Here is a 24,043-nt window from a genome sequence, read left to right as displayed (position 1 = left end):
AATTTACTTGCCTTCAGGGTTTTCATTAAGATGTTGATGACAGAGCAGTCAATACACTACTTGTGGGTGCTTGGAGTCGGAAGAAGCTGTAACCCCCTTCTTAGGAGGAAAAGTAAGCACAAGCTGCAACACCCAAGCTGCAATCAGTGGCAGAACGTCACTCCAGGAAGCATCATGCCTCTTCAGCGGGTGTTGGCTTTCTAAGGCACCTAAAATACTCTGCCAGAGTAATTAGTAGTGATCTGAATCAGACATCGCTATGTACACGTCTGTCTACAAGGGCAACCTGTTTCATCACACATCTGCAGTCAACAGCAATTTTGAGGCGGATACACTCCCTAGCCCACAGTAATCGCTTGCCTTGTGCTGGTTGTCTCCCTGCGCGGGAGGTGTTTGTCCCAGCGATTCGTCCTTCAGGTTCCTGCTCAGGGCAAAGCTTGGGCGCTCATGGCTGAGCACCCCTAAAGCTGAGGTCACCCTTCGTTTGCCTGCCTGGTATCTGCAAGAAGTCCTTGCTGTTGGCAGAGAGACAGTCACTTTACATAGGTCCTTGCGTCGTCTCCACGTTGCTCTGGGAATCCCAGGCTTGCTGGGGGCATTGAATGCAAAGTGAAGGACAAAGCTGGAGGGAGATGTGTTGTGTTTAGCTGGGGCAAGTCAGGCATTGCCTCCACCAAAGGAAAGAGCAGCTTTTGATCCCACTGTGTTTTTATTTGTTCTGAAGGAAAAAAATGAGTAGTTTATTGGGTGCAACATGGACATTTCACTCTCAGTCCAGCAGCTAGGTAAACACCTTCCAGTCGAAGCCTTAAGTCTCCCATAAGAAAGCTGGAATATAGGGGGTATAGTGTTGCTACTTCACCAAAAAGCACTGAGAACATGCAGCATGGTCTCTGCCTGTTCTCCGGCCACCCTGTAAAGTGCCGCCCACCGGGCTGTGGTGTAGGTGTAGCAACAGTCGTTCAGGACTAGACACCACCTCCTGCTCCAGGTGGCCAGGCTGAGGTCATGTCTCTGTTCAATTTATTTTATTAACTTCTTGGGTTATTCTTTGCTTTCACAAGAGGCTTTTAATATGTGATGGAAGGAGGGGAAGAAAAACTAAGCACTGGAGTTTCACAGCTCCTTCCCTGCTGTCCCCAGGAGACATTCGGAAGCCAGGAAGGGGCCATGAGTGCCCGGGTTCCCCTCGCCCTGTTGCAGTGCCAGCCGGGGACCATCCACAGGCCTCCCGAGACCCGTGGGAGCACGTGGGTAGAGACCACTCGTGGGTGGATCGGTGGCCACCCAGCTGTGGAGACCACGGCAGTGGAGCTGGCTGGGAGCCGGTGGCTTTCGGCTCTCCCTTCACCCGGGGGGCAAAAGGGAGATGCCTCGGCAGGAAAGAACAAAATGGCGGCAGCGGAAAGGCAAGCGTGCAAGATGAAAAGGCTTGTGCGTCCTCAGGGACAGAGAAAGGTGGGAAAGGCAGAGCAAGGAGCCGTGGGGAGGAGATGCCAGCACGAGGTGGAGCGGAAGGGCAGAAGGGAGCTGTGGAGACGCAAGCGCTGCGGAGCCAGCAGTCAGGGCAGGACGAGGGGCGTGGGTGAGAGGGAGGGAGATGCGGACCGGCGGTACCTGTTTGGTTCTGCTTCACCTGTGGCTGCTCATGCAGCTCTTCAGGCCTGCCTTTGTGCTGCATTTTTTTAATCAGCCCCCAAGATCTCCGTGCAAACTCCCTCATCTTACTGCAGCTAGGGCCAGCCCTCCCGCCTCTGTGCCCTCTGTACCAGCCATGCTCTGTCTCCTTCCCCAGAAACCTCGCTTCCCCCTGCCAGCCCGTGATGGTCACCCACAGCAGAGGTGCCTGTCAGCTCCATCCAGGCAGCCTCTCCCCACCTCATCCCCCTCAGGTGAAACACGGGGACCTGCAGACAGCAGCGTCATTTAGATCACCCTCCGATATCGTCACACTTCCAGGATGACTGTGGCTTTCAAGCTGCTTCTTGGAGGTGGATGAACGTGTGCCATGTGTCCTGCGCAGCTTCTGACAGGTAACTGGTTTGCTAGGAAGTGGAATACGACAGCTCTGCCCTCGGTGGTGCCTTGGGTTGGTAGGCTCCTCTAGACTTGAAGCTTTGAGACATGGCATCAAGATGCAAAATCACATGCACGTTTGTGGTATGTGTCTCCAAAGTGAATTGGGATACCAGAAAGAAGGGCTAGATGCCCTTGTCTTCCAGAAGGGAGCTGGCATTTGACAATCTCCTTTGAAACAGTACTAGTTTACCGGGGAAATATGCGATTTGCTTTATTTTGGTGTTCTGTCCTCTGTTGCTTATTGTCAGCAGGGACTGTGCTTGCCTGCCGTGGTGGTAGATCAGATTTATTCACATACCTCCTGTCTTGCATTTCAGTTGTTTTGGCATCTCTCTAACTCCTGGTCATGGTGGGACACTGGTGTGGATAGGATATGCAGAGAACATCCCAAGGAATTTCCCAGGCGTAATGTCTGTCAGGACAGAGGATGGGGATGTCCGGACACTGGGAAAAGCAGTTGGTGAGAAGATGGTGTTGTCCCTTGTGTGTGAGCCAGGAAGGCTTCTGGCTCTGTCCAACCCCAAGGAGCCACACTGGGGATGACAGGCTGGGGTTCCTGGCCACCAGCCAGCCAAGGCCTCCCCTTTTCACATCACAGAGCATCGCTTGCAGGCAAGACCAGCTGACGGTATCCTGCAGCCCCATGGGTACCTGGCCCCATATGGAGGTGGGGGCCAATAGACACCTGAGGCACCCACTTATCAGGCAGGAGGCACTGACCTGGCACAATGTCCTGAGCTGTAGCTTTCTTCAACAAAGTCACAGGAAATCACTTTTCTCTACCAAATATGGCTTCATGAGCCCAGGGAGATGTGATGCTGGTAGGTGTGCTGCCCAGCTCCCAGCCTGCCTGGCTGCCGGGATGGCTGCCACAGGGGTGATAATCTGTCTTGTCTCTTGAGGGTGGCTCAGATTACAGCCAAAGAAAATATGTTTTTGTCTTCTCCATTGGTCTCCAGGCCCAACACTTGTATGTGACATTACCTGCTAGGTACTCCCATATGACTCACGACCACAAAAATAATAAAAACCCTAATGGGGAAGCTGGCCTACAGGGTGTTACTTGCTTGCTGTTATTGTCCAGGACTGGTGAGTGCTGCTGAAGGCCTTTTACTGTATAATTACAGCCCAGCTTTAGCAGGTCTCCCAGTCCGTACAGCACTGCTGACTGGCGTATGTGCCTATTGCCTCCATGAACATGGCTCCAGACAATAATTACTTGCACAGGGGAGGACAGGATAGAAATCTGATCAGGAGGATAAGGAGAACCTGCTCCATGCCACCATGGAATTACATGTGAGGGCCTGGTATTTTCGGAAGAGAGAAGAGTTGAGATACCATCAGCTACTACTGTTATGACACCCCAGAATTCATCAAGGGCTGAAGACAAAGAGCTGGTTAATTGTTTATGACTTATGCATAACAGGGGAAGGCAGGAACATGCAAAGGACTATTTCATCATTTTTAAGCCTAGTGAGGCTGCTTGGTTCATATTAACCAGCTCTACTTCTTTCAAGACTAATTTTGAAATTTGCCAACAAACTCTTCCCCTCTGGCATCGGTCAGGCCAGTGGTATACTCAGATTTCTGCTCTGCTTGCTTAATTGGTACCTCCAAACCTGGGCTTTATTTTGCCTGCCTGCTTCAGCTTGTCTCAGGCCTTAATTGCAAGGTCTCTGGGGGAGGGCTTGTTATGTATAACGGGCTAACGTGTGTCGAACGGCACAGCTTTTCCCTTTGGAAGAAGCTGATTCATCAATGCGGAAACATTTTGCACAATGGTCTCGACTTTGCTTAAATTTCCGGTTAAAAGAACGATGAAAGCACCTCATTTTGATACGGCCAAGAGCGTTTCCTCGTGTCTCAGGTGGCAGCGTGGTGCATCAGACCTCGCTGGCAGGTTGGAGGCCATGCTTCCCTGGAGGACGTGGGGCGTTGTGCCCAAGCATGGGCACAGGCATTGCAGCCACCGCAGTGGCACAGTCCCAAGTTGCATCTGATGTTGTGTGAAAACCTTCCACCTTCAGCGAGGCTGGGAGATGATGGGAACAGTGCTGAGCTTCAGGCCAGTCTCCCCCACTTCTCAGAGGCCCACCTCAACCACAGCCTTCTCCTAGGGACCTGTCATGTGGCCCTCAGGCACCCTTTCCGTCATATGAAGAGTGTCCACAGGCCAGTGAAACGCACGTCTGCGTGTTTTCCTCTGCTGGGAAGCAGCTCTTGCGTTGCCTTTGAGCATTTTCCAGCAGGACTGAAGCACCTCCATCCCCGTGAAGGAGGGATGTGTCTGACTGTGGATTCCTTTCTCCACCAATTTATTTTTGTACTTTTGACTGTACCCCCTTTTTAAACCCATTTCTCAAGAGCACTTTCATTGCAGCGTAACAGGAAGTTTTTAATTACTACATTGTTGTTGAGATCCACAGAGCAGCTTTGTGCTGCTTCTGAAGAAAGTACATTTGGTAGAGATTATTTCTCTGGAATGATTTAAGTAGGCACATGGAGAGGAAACTGAACTTGTCCCCACAGTGGTTTCCTTTTGGTATGAAGCTGCCAGAAGGGCTGGAGCCAAGGCCAGCCTGGCCCCAGCATCTGTGAGTGCTTCAGGAGGGTCTCATGGCTGAGCAGGTAGAAGAGGCTGACCTCTCCACCAGGAGGGATGGCGGCTTGCAAATGGAGTCTCCTGGTCCTCATTCCAGTGCAGTCACCTCCGTTGTCCTCCTGGAGCACCCTGGAAGGGTGTCAGTATGTCACCATTGGTTTTCTTCTCATGGAACGTGCTTTGGTTTTTGTATTTTAAGCAGTTCCAGCTACAGCCTCATGGACAGGTAAGGTGAGTGACATGCTGTGAGATGTGGAACTGAACGTGATTTCAGGTGGAGAGGTTGGGATGGGCAAACCAAGCTATTAATGCAGCTGTAATCATAAAAAACTGCTAGCCTGCAGAAAGGAGCCAGCTCATTCCCACCTATCTATAGCTGCTAAGAAAACAGCTAATGCAGAAAAAGTGGAACTGGGCCAGGGGATCTTCCCCCCCAGGTCAGCCTGAGCAGAGGTTATTTGGAACCCAAAACCGCTGTATGTGTGATGGTTTTTCGCTCTTGTTCCTAGTATTCATGTTGGACACGTAAGTTGGGAGTCCAGGCAAAAAGAAACAGAAGTGAAGGAGTGGCAGATGCAATGTCTTCCTCATCCTCGGTGGCAACCTGTTTGTCTAAGGCCTGAAGAGATGGTTAAAGCCTTCTGCGTACCTGACAAGGGCGTAATTTGACAAAATTGGAACAGGAGCCTGTATGTTTAAGAGACCCAAAAGCCAAAAACCTGCTATTTGAGGAAGTCATGGGTTGAGCAGCTGAACTTATATGAACTTCTTCCTTAGCAGGAGATTTTGGCAGGAAACTGTATTATTTAAAATTTGGTGACTTACCAGTAGTTTGCTTCAAAAGGATCTATCCTGCCCTTAATTATGATCCTTAGATCCAGGACTTTTATTTTGTTTAGGCGAACACGTGTTGTGAAATGCCTTTGTGAATCAAATCTAATCAAGTCGGTATTCTCCAGCTGGAGCCTGGATACCTGCCCGGAGTGCACGGCAGGGGAGGACGGTGCGAGAGGTGAGGAGTGATGACAACCTGCCAGAGGAGGGACGAAAAAGGTGGAGCAGTGAACTGGCCCTGTCAGACAAGGAGATCGCCGTGCTTTTCTTCTCTAAAACGCCTGAACTCCAGGACACACTGGGCGTGTGAGTTTACTCCAGTGAGCCCGAGGCAGTTTCAATTTATGCAATGCTGTTTGCTCAGCAGATGAGAGGCCCAGCTCTCTCTGATCTTGGTGATGTTCAGAAAACAGACTCTTCTGTAGCTCTCTCCAATATTCAGACAGGCGTCTGCCCGATGCCAGGTGTGGATGCGTTTTGCATTTTTCCAAGCCATGTTTTTGAGGGGGCTTGAAAAGGAGCACCTGAGGACCCCATAGAGACTTAAGAAGAAGAAATGAGTGGTATTCAATGGACAGACCGAACAGAAGGAAGGGATGTATTCCTGAGTTTTCATTCTGGACGTGTGATGGAAACTCACGTCCATGATTGGGGTGGTGCATACCAAGAGGTCTTGGGCACAGGGATATGCAGCCCTGTCAGCCTCAGCGCTCCAACAGGGATTGCTGGTCTGGTTGCAGTAGCACCTGGAGGGATGACTGTCTTCCAGGGTCTCAGTGCACCCCCAGGCCTTCCCTGAGTGATCTGCCAGCAGAACATGAGCAGGCAGTGACACGTCTGGTCCTCTCTCCACAGCTAAAGACTTGCCCTTCAACCAGGTGGCTTCGGGGAAAACCTGGGATCTGATCTGTGCAGCATTTTGTGTCTGTGGTGCAGCCCCACAGCAGCATCGTGTGTGGCAGCGCCTGCCAGCACCAGTGTGTTCGCCAGAGCCAAGAGGTCCTGGCGCGTTGCTCCTGCTTGGCAGGCTGGCCACGTCGAGGGAGCCACGGCTTCAGATCGGCAGCTTGGGGGGTGCCAATGTGTCTGTTCTGTACTGGTCTGCACAGCTGGGGCGACCAGCTTGACTCGACATATGCTGATCTGAGAGGCAGAGAGTTTTCTTTAGTCGAAGAGGCTGCCCAGGGAGGTTGTGGAGTCTCCTTCTCTGGAGGTATTCAAGACCTGCCTGGACAAGGTCCTGTGCAGCCTGCTGTAGGTGACCCTGCTTTGGCAGGGGGGGTTGGACTAGATGACCCACAGAGGTCCCTTCCAACCCCGAACATTCTGTGATTCTGTGATTTCTTGTCCTCCCATGTCTCCTCATGGGAGTCTGTGGTGCTGGCAGCATAGCACCGTCCAGCACCAGCACTTACCACATGCTCATTAATGGTAAAATCAGGAGAAAAGTACCCAGAACATCAGCTGTCCCGGGCATCGCCAGGCTCACAGCCTGCAGGAAATGCCACGGTTCACAAGTTCAGTGGCAAGGCTGCGTCAGGTCACCCCTCCTTCGCAGCAGATGAACACATGGGCGCATCCTCTGGGTGAGCGCCGTACCCACGCCCTGTGTTGCTGTGCCGTGCTGCGCCGGGGTCTCGGGTCTTTTGGGGAAGGCGAGGAGCCGGAGCCCTGCAGCACTTGCAGCTGGAGGAGCACCATTTCTCTTCAGCATTGAATCCAAAGGGCCCGACGTGACCCGGAGCAGAATGTGGGACAGCCTTGCGCCAGGCCTGAAGTACACGCCTGCTTTTTGAAAACAATCAGCGCGTTTGATTACGGTGCAGCGTGGCAGCCTGAATGGGGAGACAAACAGCACGACAGGCGTTCGTCGTCGGGACTGTAATTATGCCTGCGGGTCCCGTGCTGCCTGGGCCCCAGCGTGGTACGGGCTGTACGAGGCGCGATAAACGCTCACCCCTGGCCTGAAGAAGTTAGAATCTCGTTCAAAACACCCCAGGAGGGCGAGCCGAAGGTGGGGTGGTGTCAGGGATTGAGGTTGGGAAAAAGCGGGGCGAGTTGGATTACAGACCAGGCTGCTTCCCGCCGAGCCGGGAGGGTTTGCTGGCTCCTTTGTGGAAACGGGCAGGCAGGGCGCGGGGGCAAGACGCGGCTTTGGCTGGAGGAGGAGGAAGGTGGGCTGCAGCTGTATATGTGTATGTGTGTGTATTCAGCAAGGGAGGAAGGAGGGGAATCCTCTTCTGCCGGCCGGTCGAGGCGGCGGCCGGAGGAGGCGGCGGGAGCCGGGCGCGGTGCCGGTGCCTGTGCCCGCCGCGCGGTGTCACTGCCGGCCCGGCGGCCGCCGCGGCGGGGCGGAGCGGGGCGGGCGGGCAGCCCCGGGGCAGCGGGCAGAGCCCCCTGCTCTGCCCCTCCCGCATCCCCGCGATCCCCGCGGGCGGGGGGAGCCTCCGGGAGGGCTCCCGGCAAGCGGCACCCCGGGGGTCCGGCCGCCCTTTGATTCGTTAGCGGCACTTTCTGATTTCTCGCTGCTGCCTCCGGGCGGAGAGCAGCCCCCGCCGGCTGGCCTCCAGCTGCCGCGGGGGCACCGCGGCCGCCGGCCCTGCCCGCGGCGCCTCTCCGGCGCGGGAGGCCCTGGAGGGCTCCGGCCTCCCGCTCCGCCCGGCCAGGCCGCGTCTGGCACTGCGCGGGTTGTGCTGGGGCTTGCGCACTGCCAGACGGGAGTCCGGGGCAGATGGGGCTGTTCTGGCGTATGTTGGATGCTCTTCTTTGGGCACGGGGAGACCGAATTCGGCAGCCCCCAGGCTGAACGCGCTTGCCCCTGCGCTTTACTTTCGGGAGGAGTCTCCTGCAGGCTCTGCGTGGGAATCCAGCCACGGGGAGAAGGGAGCTCCTTCAGCTCCCCGGCAACCTCCGCGAGCGCGGCATCAACCCGCTCACCCGGGGGAGCCGACTTTCCCTTCTCGCCAGCAGCCTGTTCAGCAGGGTTGCTGCGGAGGAGTCCTTTCTCCCAACAAACAGACGTATCTGAGCCAGGAACCTTGCGCTCACGAGGAGCAAATGGCAGCATTTACCCAGGCTACATTTTCAAGCAATCTTAACTCTCCTTTGAGTGGATTTTAATAGCTTTTCTCTGCTTCCTTTGGCTTCAGAATTTGCCTTCATAATTAAAGAACCTCAGATTTCACATGCTTCTTTATGATGCCTGAAATTTCCTACACAAATCCATTGTCTCCTCCAGTTTGAACAAGTTACCAATCTAATAGGAGATGACAGACAAGAATTTCATACAGCGGGGGAGACGCTGAACAACAGCATCTCAGCAGGCTCCTGCCCTCTGGTACAACTCGCTCACTCGGGGTAGCTTTGTAAGGAAAAGCCCAGTATTTCCTGGGCACACTTAATCTCCAGCACCCTTGGCTTGTTTGCATTTCTGTGCACACAGGTTTTGGCATATGTGTTCAAAGCACTTTACAAGCAGTAGGTCACTGTCTCTGGGGGGCCAGGGATGGCAGGGAATCAACCTGCAACTGATGTTTGCTTTGGGTGCTGGTGTGGCCAACAGTCCCTCGAGCAAGGCAGGGACCAAAACACGTGAGCAGCAAACCTCCTTCCTTCCGTAAGCTTCCTAGGGGTTTACTCCATTCACTGGTCTTTTGCCTATTAGGGGTGTTCCTCAGTTTAAAGGGCTCCTCCCCAGATACAGGTACCTTCCAGTGAGAGTGATCTGAGCTGCAGCAATACGGGCTGCTATCATCGCTTCTGTGCAAGGTCTCATAGTTTGTTGTTCTCCCCAAGTGCTGCCACAGAATTATGGAATTCTGTGGCAGTCTTGCTTTTGGTTTGGGAAAAAAAAAAAATCAATTCTAACACTAATCTTTGTAGAAGGAAGCTTCACAACTGGAGTGCACCCAAGAGGCTGAAAATCAGAAGAGAAATTAAAATATCCTGCATTCGATTTTATGTTAAAGCTGGCAATTTTGAAAGCACATTTTATGTGCAGGTGTGTGGAATGAGTGGATTTTGATTCACTCCTTGATTTTGGAGTTGGAAATAGCTGTCTCAGGGCAGGTGGAAGTATTTGATTCGGCCACACGCCTAATGCAGAGCTGGCCTGTATGTAAAACTATAGAGTAAATGATGGCTGCCGAGACTTGGCAGGACTGTTCTCATCTGAATTAGTTTTAGAGACATGTGGGCCCAGAGATGCAAGCTGGTGCTATCCTGGTTGCGTATTATGCCACCAAACCGTCTCATGCAAATCTGCCTTCCCACAGATGGGTATTAACAAGCACCACTTGTTTTGGTGCTTGCCGGTGCCTTTCTTCGCTCCCTCCTCTTCACCAGCTGTCGGTTTGCTAGATGATTTCTGAGTGTGGCAGGTGGATGCAATTTCCTTTCGTGACCGTTGCAGCAGCTCACACCAGATCCCACTTACTGCCCTTTTGGGAGATGCAGAATTAGGCGCTGGTGGGTAGAGCCCTGTGGAGCAGCAATGACTTTGAGGGCGCTGATGATCTGCCCCTCAGATCATGGCTTATGGATACTCAAGGCTGGCGCTAGAGCCCCAGCATTCAGGAGACTTTGTGGCCTCTGGTGATGTCTCTGTCGCCAGCCAACTTGGGCCTGAGCAGCACTGCCCCCAGCATGGGATTGTCCAGCCCCAAGGGGAAGGCTGAGCTGGGCAGGAGGAAACTTTCTGGAGACAAGGACCCGACAGAGCTCCTCCTGCATGGAAGAAGGCAGTGAACAAGTTGTGCGTGGTAAGTTGCTGTGGCATGAAGGGCGTAATGTAGCATGTGGACAAAACACAAACTACACAGTCATTTTAGCTGTGTTCATGCATATGGTCCTGCTTGCTTGAGGTATTTAAGAGATGAACAAATTCCTGCACTCCCACAGATAAATTAAATGATGCTGTGAACAACAAATATTGTGTAACAAGCTTATTAAAGGCTGGAGAAGGCCTGGGCTGCCATGAACAAAGATGTGGGCAGAGATGTGGATTGATTTGAATGCATCTACATGATATTTTTGTGTATGGGATTATTTTAAACCAACTTTATAATTGGCAAAATTGCCTTAAGTTGAAAAAAAGTCAGGCTGGTCATAAGGAAACATTTTTTTTCACCGTGAGGACGGTTGAACACTGGAGCAGGTTGCCCAGAGAGGCTGTGCAGTCTGCATCCTCAGAAGTTTTCAAGATTCAGCTGTATAAAGCCCTGAGCAGCCTGTTCTGGCCTCATCACTGATCTTGCTGTGAGCAGAAGGTTGGGCTGAGACCTGCTGAGGTCCCTTCCATCTTGAATTATCCTTGATCCTGTCTCCGTTCCTGGAAGGACTGGGCTTTGCCATGCAGCTGTGCCTTATACGGTCTCTGTGTGCACACCCACGCAGACACAAGCTTGCCCCTTCCCTCCCTCCCTCCCCCAGCAGCTGGTGTTTTGCTGGTGGGTGATGTCATCCCATTTGCTTACTTAAGAGAGGCATCATTAGTGAGTAAGTAATTTATGTAATGCTGCTGCTAGTCCGAGGTAGAGCCGGGTTAAGCAGGCCCAGGGCAATGAGGGCATGCTCTGCATGGTGGGTGATGGAGAAAATTGCTGCAGAAGGCTAGCGGGCTGGATTACAGGAGATTAGAGGATTGAGGAACACAGGGTTTGTTTCCTATTCCCCGTGCTCCACATGGCAGAGCAGTGATGGGAGAGGGTTTTCAGTTTGTTGCCGTAAGAGAGCTCAATAAAAGCGCGTTCCCTGGCAGTGCCCTTTACCCAAAAAGATCTGCCTTAGGAGATCAGATGCAGGCTCAGCTTTTTTAAAAAATAGTTTAAAAAGTTGGTCACTGTTGTAAGACTACTTTTTCTCTCTGCCTGTGTGGATTTCTGTACCAACTCTGCCTTGTGAGGCTGTACCAAACCCCAACGCTACCAAGGTGCCATAGCAGCTAAGGAGTGGGGGCATGTATGGACCTCACGGCAACAGCAGAAGCTGCTCTGCAGACAAGAGGGAAAACTTCACATGAAGAACTTGGGAAAAGAGGGAAGGAGCTGCTTGGAGGTTGTTTGAGCAGGAGACGCACCGTGGTAGTTTCTTCCCCCCACCTTGTGTTGCTGCTTATGCTCCAGTGGCACTTAGAAATGACAGTGCTGTTGCGGAGCAGAAATGGCACACAACAGAATGTTTGCCACCAAGGATGTATCTCGGACCAAACAGAAAAGATGGGTAAAGGAAGAAGAGCAGCTACAGAGGGCTGGCCAGGGTTATGGCACCCTAAAACACCTGTCTCTTGACTGCACCATACACCTCACCTTCAGAAATGTGTGTCAGATTCTGGATTCTCCTGAACTCTGAGAGAATTTGAGTGTAAAGGGCTTATACCAGTCATAGCTGAGGTCAGAGTCTGCCCTCCCCACCTCCTGTAACAGAGCAGATGATTCTCCTTCCCAGCTTAGCCTACACAAGTCCAGTTTGCCCATGTTGCTAATAAAGGTCTGGTTCAGACTAGCACACAGGTGATCAGGAAGGAAAGGAAGTGCAAATATGACAGCCCTTTCATAGGCAGCATAATAAGCATTACTCACTGGCTCGCTAATGAGGATCTTGCCACTGTGAAAAAGTCGTATTGAACAGTGTCCTAAAAATGCCATTCTCTGTGAGGAGGGAGACCAGACCCATGTAAGAGAGGAAAAGAAAGCAGAATTGGTGAACCACCTAAACGTTATGGATTTTCAGATTTTAAAAATGTTATTAGGAAAGCTGTTGGTGTATCTTAGGTGACTGGAGAAAGGCGGGGGGACAGCTTCTATTGTGTTTAAGGGCAGCACAGTCTGTTCTGCTGAGCTGAGATGCCTCGGTGGGAACCTGGCAGCCGAGTGCTGGCTGAAGGCCTGGGAAGCCACCGGTGCCAGCTGCAAGTTGGAGAAGCACTGCTGGGCGTGCAGGTGGGGTGCAGGGTAGAGGCTGCTCTGAGACGGCTGCGACACGCTGGTCCCTTCTGCCAAAGCAGCGAGTGCCGCGGGAGCTAAGCTGCAAGCCCTGCGAAGAGGAATTACAGTAGTCAAGCCTGGGTCATGAGTGCATGTATTACTGCCGAGAGACCCTGATGGGATCTAATGAAGAGAGAACAGGAGAGGAATACCTTTGAACCACGAGAGCTCTCCTGGGCTTTCCCAGGAAAGGAGGGGCTGAAAGGGCTGTGGAGGCTTGCCTTCTGCATCTGTCTCCACCCTATCCCTGCCAAGAGGCAGCTGGAGAGGAAAGAGGGGAATTTCTTTCATCCTGCCACCATCTGCCAAGCACTAGATCTTTGCTATAATTTGGCGAAGGAGAAAGGATCCCTTGTTCACCTGGGAGATTCCTGCTCCCAGTGTAAATCATAGCACACAAGACACACAGCTGGTTATTAACCTAACCTTACACCCCACCTCAGCCTAATGTGGGCACGACCCCTACCAGCAGTTTTGTTTGTGCATTTAATCACAAGTTCCTTTACCACTGGGGACCGATGCTGGCACCTGAGCCTTTAGGCGCGATTCCAAAGAAAGTGGGAGTGCACCTCTGTCCCTCAGGCTGGAGCCCACTGAGGCTGAGATGTAGTACCTCAGCTACTCTCTGTGGAAAGGATGGGCTTGGGATCCGGAAAGGACCCACCTGTTGCACTCATCCTGGCTGATGGCCACCATCCCCGCCCCCTCCCTAGGGCAGCCTGGCTGGTTTGGGAATCCATCCCTGGGCACGGTCTTTGGGGCCATCTGGCCAGGGAGAGCTGCTTTCTCTTTGGCTCGATTTCGGTATGTTTTTGGGTGTCCCAAAGAACTGCACACCAGTGTGTTCAGCCAGCCTGAGGGTGACTGAAATTGCATGGAGTTTAAAAGTAAAACTATTTGTTCCTACACAAACTGAACTAAATGCACACTTACTGTGCTATGTATTGTTTTCAAGCAAAGCTATTCTGATAATCACATTCATTGACAATTAAAAGATTAATTAAAGATTAATTAAAAGATTTCCATTGACATATGGAAATTGTGCTAAAGATACCAATGCTGCTGCTTGATTATAATGACAAATTGCAAAAAGAAAGAAAAAAAAAGTAGTTCTCTTTGTTCTGCCCTTCTTAACTGAAGTAAGAACCTGGTTAAATCAGCTAACCATTATCATACACTTCAGAATAATGCTGCTAAAAATGAAACCTAAAATTAGCCTGTCATTTTTCTGTTGCTCATTTGAGATTCAAGCTGTCCTTCTGCAAAGCTTTTTAATTTCCATTAAAATACCTTGTGGCAGGTGTATGGAATTTCAGCAGCAGCAGCAATTGACCCTAAACCCATCCAACCTTCGCCTCCTCCAAGCACGCCCTGCCTGGCCAGGGCTGTCCTGCTCACTGCTTACTCGAAGGGAAATTTGGCTGCTTCTTCCCACAAAGACCCTCTTGTAGCAAACCCGGCTAGGAGCGCAGGCCCACTCTCCTGCCTGCATGCCCAAACTGGGCTCCATGGGATGTCCAGCCCTTCCCTGCTGTGCCAGGGACCCTCATGGTTACTCCGTGCCCCTGGCAAGGACAAATGGGGCTGGCAGCCTGCCCCAGCACAGCTCCCTGCATCGTGCAGAGAGCCGAGGCAGCTGCGCTGCTGTGTGCTGGTGTTGGGAACCAGGGGGTGGCTCGGGGTGTTTTGCTGGGAGCTTTGTGAGACCAGTGGGAACCTGCTGTGATCCTCAGGAGCGAGCTGGGGGAGGAGTCCAGATGTGAGCAGGAGGAACAATCTCTTCTCCTTCACGGCAAATCTCCAGTGTTGGGATGAAGCTGGACTCAGCTCAGATGGCACAGAGACCAGCCCTGGCAAGACCCCAAGCATCCGCACGAGAGGGCGAGCAGGAGAAAGGCAAGTTGGCTGATGGTCTCGGCACGTGCCATAAGGAGACACCTTACTCTGTCGAAAGCAAGAGGTGCAGGTCAGCTCTAAGGCAGCATCACCCCGCTGATGCTGGGGAGAGTCCCTCTGCAGAACGGCGCTGGGATTTCTGCCGCCGGCAGAGAACCCTGTCAGTTTTTGCAGTACATCATAGGTTACAAGTGTGCCTTATCTAATGGATAGGAGGCAGTGCTATTTGGGTAGTAACACGCATTCTCATTTGGTTTGGCTGTTTTGGTGCTGGAGGAAATTTTTTCTCTGCTGGATTGTGAAGAGGCCCACGCTGCTCCCTGCTGCTGAGTGTCTTTGATCTATTGGCCAGGCAAATGGGCTAAACTCCATCTGAGATTCTGCTCCTGTGGTGGTTTACTTGTCCTGAGCTTCTCAGTTTTATCTTTGAGCTGTCAGGATCGAAAGGAGATTTTTTAAAAGCCTGAGGAGAATCCAGAAGTGAATATGTTTCTATTTTTAGCTGGAGAGCTGGAGGACTCCGTGCGTGTGTTGGCTGGCGCACAGCCGATGCAGAGGCCCTGCCCAAAGCCTGCCGAAGCACTTCACCTGGTGCAAATTCTCAGTCTCTCAGTTTTATTTCTTCCATCTACAGGCCACCACTGATTTTTCAAACAGTCCCTCTGCTTGATGCTAATTTTAGGATTTCACCAGTAGTTTGGAGACGTAGCTTGGCCTTGCTTTTCCTCCCCAGGTTGAAATGTCCATACATCATATCACTAGGACCAAAAAATGTATGCCAGTTGAAACCAGTTTTAGCCACGGTGCAGCCTCCAAGCAGTCCTTGTGTGCAAGAATGCCAGGTCAAAGCAGGTGTGATCCAGCATTAATAGCAGTGACCGTTCCTGAGGACAGAGCTAAGGCAAAGCTGGTCAGTATTTGCCACCACACCAACTCCTTCCAGAGCAGTGCTTGAGCACACAACATGAGCAACCTGGTGCAGACATGTTCAGGCACAGGCGGTCGGTCACTCACGCAATGGAGAGACTAGGGCTCGCCTGCCAGCTTGGTCTGACGGGGATCCTGGAAGGGGGGATGCAGGTAGCTCCCACCGTGTCAGTGGTCCCCTCACAGACCCTGGTGAGCTGCTGCTGGGCTGTCCTGTCTGCCAGGTTCAGGTGCCTGGTGATGAAATCCGAGTTAAGCTGTTTCTAGCAGTCAAATAGCCAGTTACAGGCTAGAAAGTAACTGTGAAGCAGGGTTTTTACTGGTGGGGAAAGCAGACTTTGGGAGGAAGGGACGCCTTGGTGCTGACACTTGCCACATTCAGAATGAGCAGTAGAAATTTTAAAATAGCTAAAAGCCTGCCCGTGGTACAGGGGGTGCATGATCTTGCAGTAGAACTACCCTGCTTCTCCTAATCAGTCTCTATTCCTGTTCATTTGAAAGCTGTTGTGTGCCTTCGGTGCTGCTGACAGGGAGTGCTGGCCAGGGCCAAGTCCTTCCTCCAGCTCTACACAGTGGCTCACTTTTGGCCTGTAAGATTTGGTAAGCTTTTTTTTCAGCAGAAACTGTCAGTCATGTTAAGCAACGTGAAGGACGTTTGCTACTGATAGACAGAGATCATCCAGACTTGGGACTGGTTTGGTTATTGTCACCACTAACCCGAGTTGCATCAGGAGAGGCTGCTCGCTCCTGGGTCCTGCTTGGTTCCCACCTAGGAAGAGATGTCAGTGCTCCTGGCAGCTCACCTCTGCTTACAGAGATCAGCCCACGCTTGATCCCAGATTCCCTTGGAGTGCAGTGAGCTCAGCTTGTCTCTGGGTTGATAGCTATTTTCCTTTCAAAGGCGGCGGTGGCTGCAGCTGAAAGGCATCGGTTTCTGAAAGAATGCCCCACTTTGAAAATATGCTTTTTAACTTTCTCAGAGAGCCTTGAAACTTCTGCTACAGTCACAGGAAGCAAAAGCAGCGGTGTTGGGAAGGAATGAATGAAATGTGCCTCATGCACCACTGAAGTTCATCTCTGCTCAGCGCTGCCGCGCCTGGGACTCCGGGGCCAGCCCATCGCAAGCCTTTGGGGTGAGCAGTGACTCACCCCCCTCACTCTGCTTTTTACACCTCCACACATCTGCCTGTGTTTTTAGAGTTGCGCTCCAGCGAGAATAACAGTTTACTCAGTGATGGCAACATTACCGGTGCCTCAAAAAGCTCTGGCTGGTCCTGCTATTGGTGAATGGCATCAACACTTTCCTAAGTTATGTGAAACTATCAGAAATATTATAAAGAAATAAATGGAGGGGTTTTTTTCAGTAACTGTGATTTGACCCAGGAGGAGCTGGAATTTGCACTGCTGTGGCTTGCAGGTTGCTGAGCCCCTCTTTGATCAGCTGTGCTGCATCCCGTTACTCTGCAGCAGCGGGACGCGGGGTAGTACGTGACCACCTTTCCCAGAAAAACATTTGGGAGGAGAGGCTTTGTGTTTGCAGAACGCAGAGACTGATATGCCAGAAGAAGAAGGACATTTCCTTTGCATTTCCCTGGAACTGTGACCGTGACTTCCAGGTGACACCTCCCTCCCAAAGGCCAGGGAGATACAAGACAGCTTGGCATTAACTCATATGCTGGAGAGACCAGGGCTCACCTGCCAGCTCGGTCCAACAGGGATCCTTGCAGAGGGGATGCAGGTAGCTCCCACCGTGTCTGTGGTCCCCTCACAGACCCTGGTGAGTGGCTGCTGGGCTGTCCTGTGCACCAGGCAGCAGATGCAGCTGTGCACAGGAGCTGCTTTCCACACAGTTTCATTAGACCAAGCCAAGCTCTTAATACGAAGCAGAGCAGCGGCGGTGGCTCCAGTGGAGTTTCAGCTGTCTGTAGCAGAGATGAGGTCTCCTCTCAGGACCGGTGCCTGGTGTGACTTCCTTGCAGCCACTGTGAAGAGCAAAAGGAGAGCTTGGCTTTCCGCAAACATTTAAGTGACCTGCACAGTCACTTTGGGCAATGCAGGAGTAGATGTCTAATCCAAAACCTGGTATTAAAACAACAGGAGCATTGGGGTTTTTAACTTTAAAGATAATGGGCCATTTTATAGCTAAGCATCTTTTGCTTCAGAGTCAGTTCCTCTTTTTAAGTTTCTTAATTGCACGCTTACTAAAACCAGATTTCTATGACTCTCATATCTTCTTCCCTTCAAGATGGCTGCTAAATATGTGTTTAAAAATCCCAGGTGTGTATCTGCAGGTTTGTGCACAGCAGGCCAGCGGGAGTGAGAGCTGGTAATAGAGGACAATGGGAGCTCTGAATTTCCCGTTCTTTCTGTTGCTTTCAGGTACCCCTAAAACAAGGTGCTCCACAGCCACGCAGTGCAATCTGCAGTGATGGCACTCCACTCTGTCATTTTTATTTTTATTTCTTTTTTTTTCCTGACCTGAAAGACTAATTCCCTGCCTCATTGAGTTCCTACAGCACAACTCCTGAGTCCTGTAGTGCCTGAAATACAGTTTACCCAGACATAGAGTCTTCTTCCTCAGCCCAAAGCCTACCTGAGAGGACAGCTAAATGCACATAATCTTTTCCCAGAACTGTTGTGTATGGAATGCACTTTCGTAGACATGTCCGTCATTAAATCACCCCAAACAACGCTAAGAGGGCACACAGACATTTTCCTGCTGTTACAGAACAATCACTCATTACAGATTCCAGGACTCCACATTTCTCAGACACGAGGTAAGCAACATGCTGGGTGCCAGCTGCGCCCAGGCTGTCATCCCTCACATCACACATCACTAGTTACACACTGGTTGACCTCTGCCAAAAAACTGTCCCAGCAGTCATGTCACATTTTGCTGTGTAAGGGCTGCCAGTGCCCTCAGTCAAGCAGAAGACCGCAGCGTTGCATCTGTTAAGCGCAGGCTCAGAGAAGTGACCAGATCCTCAGCTGCCATAAATTGTTAGGGCCATGCTAACCTCAGAGGAGTTACCTGCATTTGCAGTGCGTAATCACCATATAGGAATCTGGGCTATTAATGAGCCAGATGGTCTTAATCCTCTTCTTATGGGATAGTTGTGCACATCACAAGTAAGACTTATTGAACTGTTATGGGCAGTCAGCAAAGACCTCAAGGACTAAGTGTCAGTGGAAACTGAATGATTGCTGCCTCCGCAGCTGATCCCTTCCAGCCAGGCTGGAGCAGATGGCAGGTGAGAAGCTCTCCGTATGGTACCTGTTTGGTCGCTGAAAAGATTGGTTCTCAGGACTGTTACAGCTTCCATAAAGAATAAATAAACCACCCATTGAGCCAAATAATAGTTCCAATAGCCTGGAAACACCTTAAAGAATAAATGTGCAGATAAATCCTGTCACAGAGCTATCTGAACCAGAATGCTGAAACCCCTGTGAGAGCTGACTGATCTGTTTCTGCTGAAAACAGCATTCCTTGCTGGTGTTATGATTTCATTACAGTTGGTATCGTAATTAAAAAATGCATTTATCTGTCTTTGTCAAGCACTAGTACAGCGTGACAGGGGGGAAAAAAAAGGTGCTGTTGTACAAGCTCAGAGAACACTTCAGCTTACCACAACTCAGTCTTTCTTCTTTCCCTTGTGCTACTGCCTCAACTGTTTTTGAGTGCTGGCCCTGCTACTTTATAAAGTGTCATAGTGCCCACAGGTGCCCACCTCCACCTTCCAGTTCTTTCTCACTAGCATACAATGACCATCAGTCCAACACCAAGGATTGGGCCCCATGAGTCAGTGTGATTTTTTGGCCACTCTCTGTGGCCGTTTTCAAATCCATAGCAAAGCCTTTGAGTAGAGTTAATGAACTATTCTGCAGAGGCCAGGCGGTTTCTGGAACGCTGGATTCAGAAATCACAGAACTAATCCTCCTGTAGCCCCGTCACTGAAAACACATCAGCGTTTCTCCCCTTCATTACCACTTCCTTGCATTTCAGATACTGGTATGGGACCACGTTCATCCCAGCTGAGCTGTGTGTCATGAATCATGGCAAGCTACTACTTGCAGAGATGATAATCATTCTAATCTTCTATCATTATCTCCCAAAGCATCAGGAATGTGCTGGATAAATATTTGCAGCAAAAGAGACCTCAACTCCCCATGGCTGAGCTGGGTTAAAATCTGACCGTCTGCTTTGAGCTCATCTCCAGTCTAAAGCTTGAGTGTATGACAGACACAGATGATTTGCCCAGAGCAGGGCTTAAATGAGAGTAAAGAGGGGGTGAAGGCATCTCAAGTCACAGACTGCTCTGATGTATGCATGGGTTAGATCCCATGCTGGTGTGAACACAATGAAGTTAATACAACTGTGGTGGTATAACTCCAGCTGAATATGAAGTCCTTCAGGCTAATAGTTACTGAACTGGAACCATCAGAAACGTACCTCATTGAAAGGAAAAAGCCCGAGACATTAGCTTACCAGGTCTGCTGTTTGACCTTCTAGGGTGGGACTCGGTCTCCCTCAGATGCACACACGACAGAGTGCTAACTGCTGCTGCACTGTTTATTTTAGCCTATCTACTCCTTCGCAATCACTAGATCAGCAACAAGATGTTCAGACGACCTTTTCTCCACCTGCTCCTTCTGCACAGGGCAGCACAGCCCTTTGCGAAATGGAGCAGCTTCAGAGCTGTGCAGGACCCGTCATTCCTGTGAGGTGGCTGGACAGTGTGGGCACCAGGGTCCAGCCCCAGAGCCTCTCCACACCACATTTCCTATGAGGATGTAGAGCTGAATTCTGCGGAGGAACCAAAGCCATCCGTATCCGAACGCAGCACAGATCCCAAGGGGGCCCTGGTCTGTCTCCAGGTTATTGGGAGGCCTTTAGTGAGTCTTAGGTTGTGAAAGACCAAGATGGAGGAAGGCAGAGCAACTGAGGAACAGTGTCCCCGCACAGAAGCTGGAGAGGCTGGGGTTGGTGTTTCTACGCATCAAGAGCACTACTTTGTGACAGCAATATGTTCATAAGCACATCAGAAAATGAGAGCGAGGTAAGCAATGCCAGGGTTCATTTCTCTGGCTCAGCTGTCTCAGCAGATGCAGGGACCACCTGGGAGCCTGGGCAGGGAGATGTGCTCACATCCCTGGGCAGCAGAGGGAGGCCAGTGCCCCGAGCTGTACGGCATGCACATTCGGGGCAGCGAGGAAGACATACCGCTTTGCGATGAGGCAGGCTGCCAGCTGCTGGGCACCATAACACGAGGAGACAATCTGCCACTGCCAAAATGCAGCCCACTCCTCAGAGGCAGCATCCCCCGCGTTGGTGCAGCCCCTCCACAGACCAGCACTGGCAGGATGGTTTGCTTTCTGGTGCGACCTAACAGTAGCAGAAGGGAAAGCTAAGGTGGCAGTTGCACCCTCCACTTGGAATGTTGTAGTTTGTTTGCCACTGAAATGTCCCTCTAAAAGTTACTTTTCTCCTCACCATTACGGCTGTGTGTGAACTTCCCTCTTAAAGTCACTCAGACTGTCAAAGAAAGCTGGCCACTGCCCGCGGGAAGCTCTGCTGGACTCTGCTCGCAAAATGAAGATGATGTGAGCTGCCAGGCATGGACAGCACTCTGTGCATTTTTGTCCTCCTTGCTGACAGCTGAAAAGCAGCTGAAAGTGGAATGGGTTATTTGGTTTGCGTTTTACTTTTTGTCGGGAATTTTCCAAGGGAATCTCTCTAGTTTTGCTACCTGCTGCTAAAATGGGTCCTCAGAGACAACGGCGCCCAGCCTTCCCTCTTCAAGAGCGTAGCCTGGTCATTCAGGTTTCTGTTTCATCTTCTGCTGGCACTTAAGGCTTGTCTGCATGAAAAAAATAAGATGACATTGAATATTATGGAATATATTATTTGAGAGAATTGGGAAAAAACAGTCTTGTAGCAGAATAAGCGTGTCCTTGCAGTAGCTGCTCTCAAATGAGACAGTCTCTTCCTCCCGGGAGGCAAGCTCTGAGCAGGCTACCATTTCACAGTAATATCAATACTCTGGAAAGAAAGTGGGCTACAATTTTTAAACCATTGCTTTCCAGGTCAGCCATGAGTTGAGAAAGTAACCGGTGTGAATTTAGTGCTGGCGCCATTTGCAGCCCATCAGCCCTTGGTAAGCAGAGCCACGGCATCCATCTCCGAACAGGCAGAGCCACTGGGGAAGCTGTGCAATCTCACATCAATCTCCACGCCCATTTCCACGCATGGTCTTTCTCTCCAGACCACAAGCGCTGGAAATGGGGGGTGTGGAGAGCAACCTTCTCCAAGACTGGGCTGGGAACAGTACCCACTGCTGCATTTCAAGCTTCTTTTTCCTCAATAAGTCCGTGGAGAGGCCAGGTAAGTAAGATGGGACAGAGATTGTCTTTTTATAGAGAATTACTTGAAGACAATGTTGAACAGAGATGTTCAGTATTTTTTTGTAACTTTCACAAGGGAATGGCTTGTCTTTTCTTGATATAAGGGGGCGGACAGCTTTTGCATGTGAAAGAACTTCTTGCTTCTACGTTTTCTCTCCACGCTGCCTCTGCTCTTGCCCGCAGAACTGCCTGATCACCCAGTCCTTGGCTTTTCAGCAGCACCGGTCCATTTATTTCACAAATGATCCCACTTACTAATCTGGTATTTTCCACAAGGGGCATAAAGTACCTAAATCCCTCACGTTCTGGGATCTCCTGGTAGGTAAGGGACACAGGGCACCCAGCACCTCGAAAACCAGAGCCTGCATGTTCTGAATTTTCTCCCTGAGACACTAATCATAGAAAAGAAACAAAATTCTCTGGCACAGTGGCTGCAATTTGGCTGGCTCATCTATGGGGGAGAAAATATTCAATCAAGTCCATATTGGTTCCCATTTGTCCCTTCAAATTCACACAGATAATCCAGGATCGCGTCTTCCTCTGAATTTGCAAACAAGTCACAGCTTCAGGCTGGGAGGATGCATGCCATGCACTTAGGGGGCTTTGTGTACATGTGTCTAAATGGGCAGCCTGGGAGTCACGGTTGGCCCTGACTGTCTCACAAAAGGGCAGTGCTTTGGGGGACCTATTTCTCTGCTTTTCTTGCAACTCTGTGTATTAATGCTGTTACTCAAGCTAAGAATAGAAAGTCTTCATCTCGATGGCTGTTGAAACAGCATGGACTACAACAGCAAATCTTAGTAATATCCAGGCCAAATCCTGCTCTTGGCTGCACAGACTTCTGTGCAACAATTTAAAAGTTAATGATGCACTAGGGAGGCTGTGGTGTAGATGAAGTACCGTAACAAAGAAGTGCTGGTTGAAAAACCACTCTCAGAGCTCTCTGGTTCCTTTATGTCAGAGTAGGAGGTAATTTCAGACAAGGTCTCACAGGGATGTGCTATGAGCCTGGCTCTGCTGGATATTTTTATTAGTGTCCAGTGGGACTGACTGGAGAAGATATTTATATTATTTTGCAATGACCTTCTTGCCAGAAATGACTGAAAGCACCTGGAGTGAGGGCCTGAGTTAAAAATGATCTGGACTAACAGGGCAAATGGCCCAGAATGAAATTTAGTAATGATGAAGATGAAATGATACGTTTAGAAATGTACTATAGAGCTACATAAGTGGCAGAAGTACTTCAAAATAAGACCCAGGGGTCACAGCAGGTCACGAGATAAATACAAGTCACAGGCATTCTACTGTGGCAGTTGTTCTCCCCTTCTACTTGGTATGCGATGAGGACAAATCAGGTTAATTTGTGTGAAGGAGAACTTATGCTAGATATGAAGAAAAATGTTGTTACTGTGAAATCTGTGAAGCACAGCTAGTAGCCAAGAGAGGCCACAGGATACCTGCCATCGTGGGTGTAAGAATAGATTAGCTGAAGTCCTGTCAGGGACCAACACTTTGTGCTTCATGCTGTCCCAGCGCCGGCTGTAGGTGAGGTGACCTCCCCGGCCCCTGCAGCTCTGTGCATGATGAAGCCTGTTGCAACATCAGTCATATCTGCCTCGCAGCTCCTCCAGCAAAGTCCTTCCCTGTGCTTGGGCCAGCTGATGATCCGGAGCTAGGAATGGGGCGTGCTGGGGAGGTGCTACTGCTCATGCTGCTGCTGTGGGGCCCGGGGATGCCGCTGGCACTAGCCACTGCTGTCAGGAAGAGGCTTCACCACCAGCGCTGGCCACCTTCAACACCTGGGCTTCCACAGCATGGGCACAGGGATGGTCAAGTCAGCACTGTGTTGCTGGTCCCTCCTTGCTCTTTCACTGCTAGGCTTGGAGCTGGTCCTGCCTTCATCTGGCAGCAAAGCAGACCTTATCCTTAAGGCCTTATTTGAGGAAATACACTTTCACCATGCAAATAGTCCCCGAATGTCAGTGGGCAGCAAGAATAAGGCCTGGGAGGATAGGCTATTTATTCAGTGCAAGCTGTGGGACAACTGCACAAACTTGCTGAATTTCTCCATGTGGAAGAAGAGGTCATAAGAGGGCGTTTCAGCCACCATGTGCCTGTAAGGTCCTACACGGACTTTACAAAAAGAAAAGGGAAAGTGACAGTCTTTGTTGCCGTATGTTAAGAAGACACAAAAGAGCACTGACGATGCGTTGCGAAAATAATTTAAGAAGATTGGATTTTGAAGCACTCATGTACACTTCGAACAGCTCCTTCTCTGCTAAAACCCAAGATTATTTCAGAAAGTTGCCAAGCAACACAG

At 50.7% G+C, this 24,043-nt stretch overlaps 1 long non-coding RNA gene across 1 annotated transcript in view; it reads right to left on the bottom strand.

The window, feature by feature from the left end:
* Positions 1-10,970: 10,970 nt before the first annotated feature.
* LOC142360475 (uncharacterized) overlaps positions 10,971-24,043 on the bottom strand; it is a 20,562-nt gene continuing 7,489 nt past the window's right edge. Inside the window, exons 2-3 of the long non-coding RNA XR_012763084.1 lie at positions 21,069-21,179; positions 10,971-17,303 (exon numbers count right to left, since the gene is read on the bottom strand). This is a non-coding gene — a long non-coding RNA (uncharacterized LOC142360475). The remainder of the gene's footprint in view (positions 17,304-21,068; positions 21,180-24,043) is intronic.

The sequence above is a fragment of the Opisthocomus hoazin genome, chromosome 2 (genome assembly GCF_030867145.1).
Source record: "Opisthocomus hoazin isolate bOpiHoa1 chromosome 2, bOpiHoa1.hap1, whole genome shotgun sequence".
Taxonomy (NCBI): Eukaryota; Metazoa; Chordata; class Aves; order Opisthocomiformes; family Opisthocomidae; genus Opisthocomus; species Opisthocomus hoazin.
This window is presented reverse-complemented; position numbering and strand designations above follow the sequence as displayed.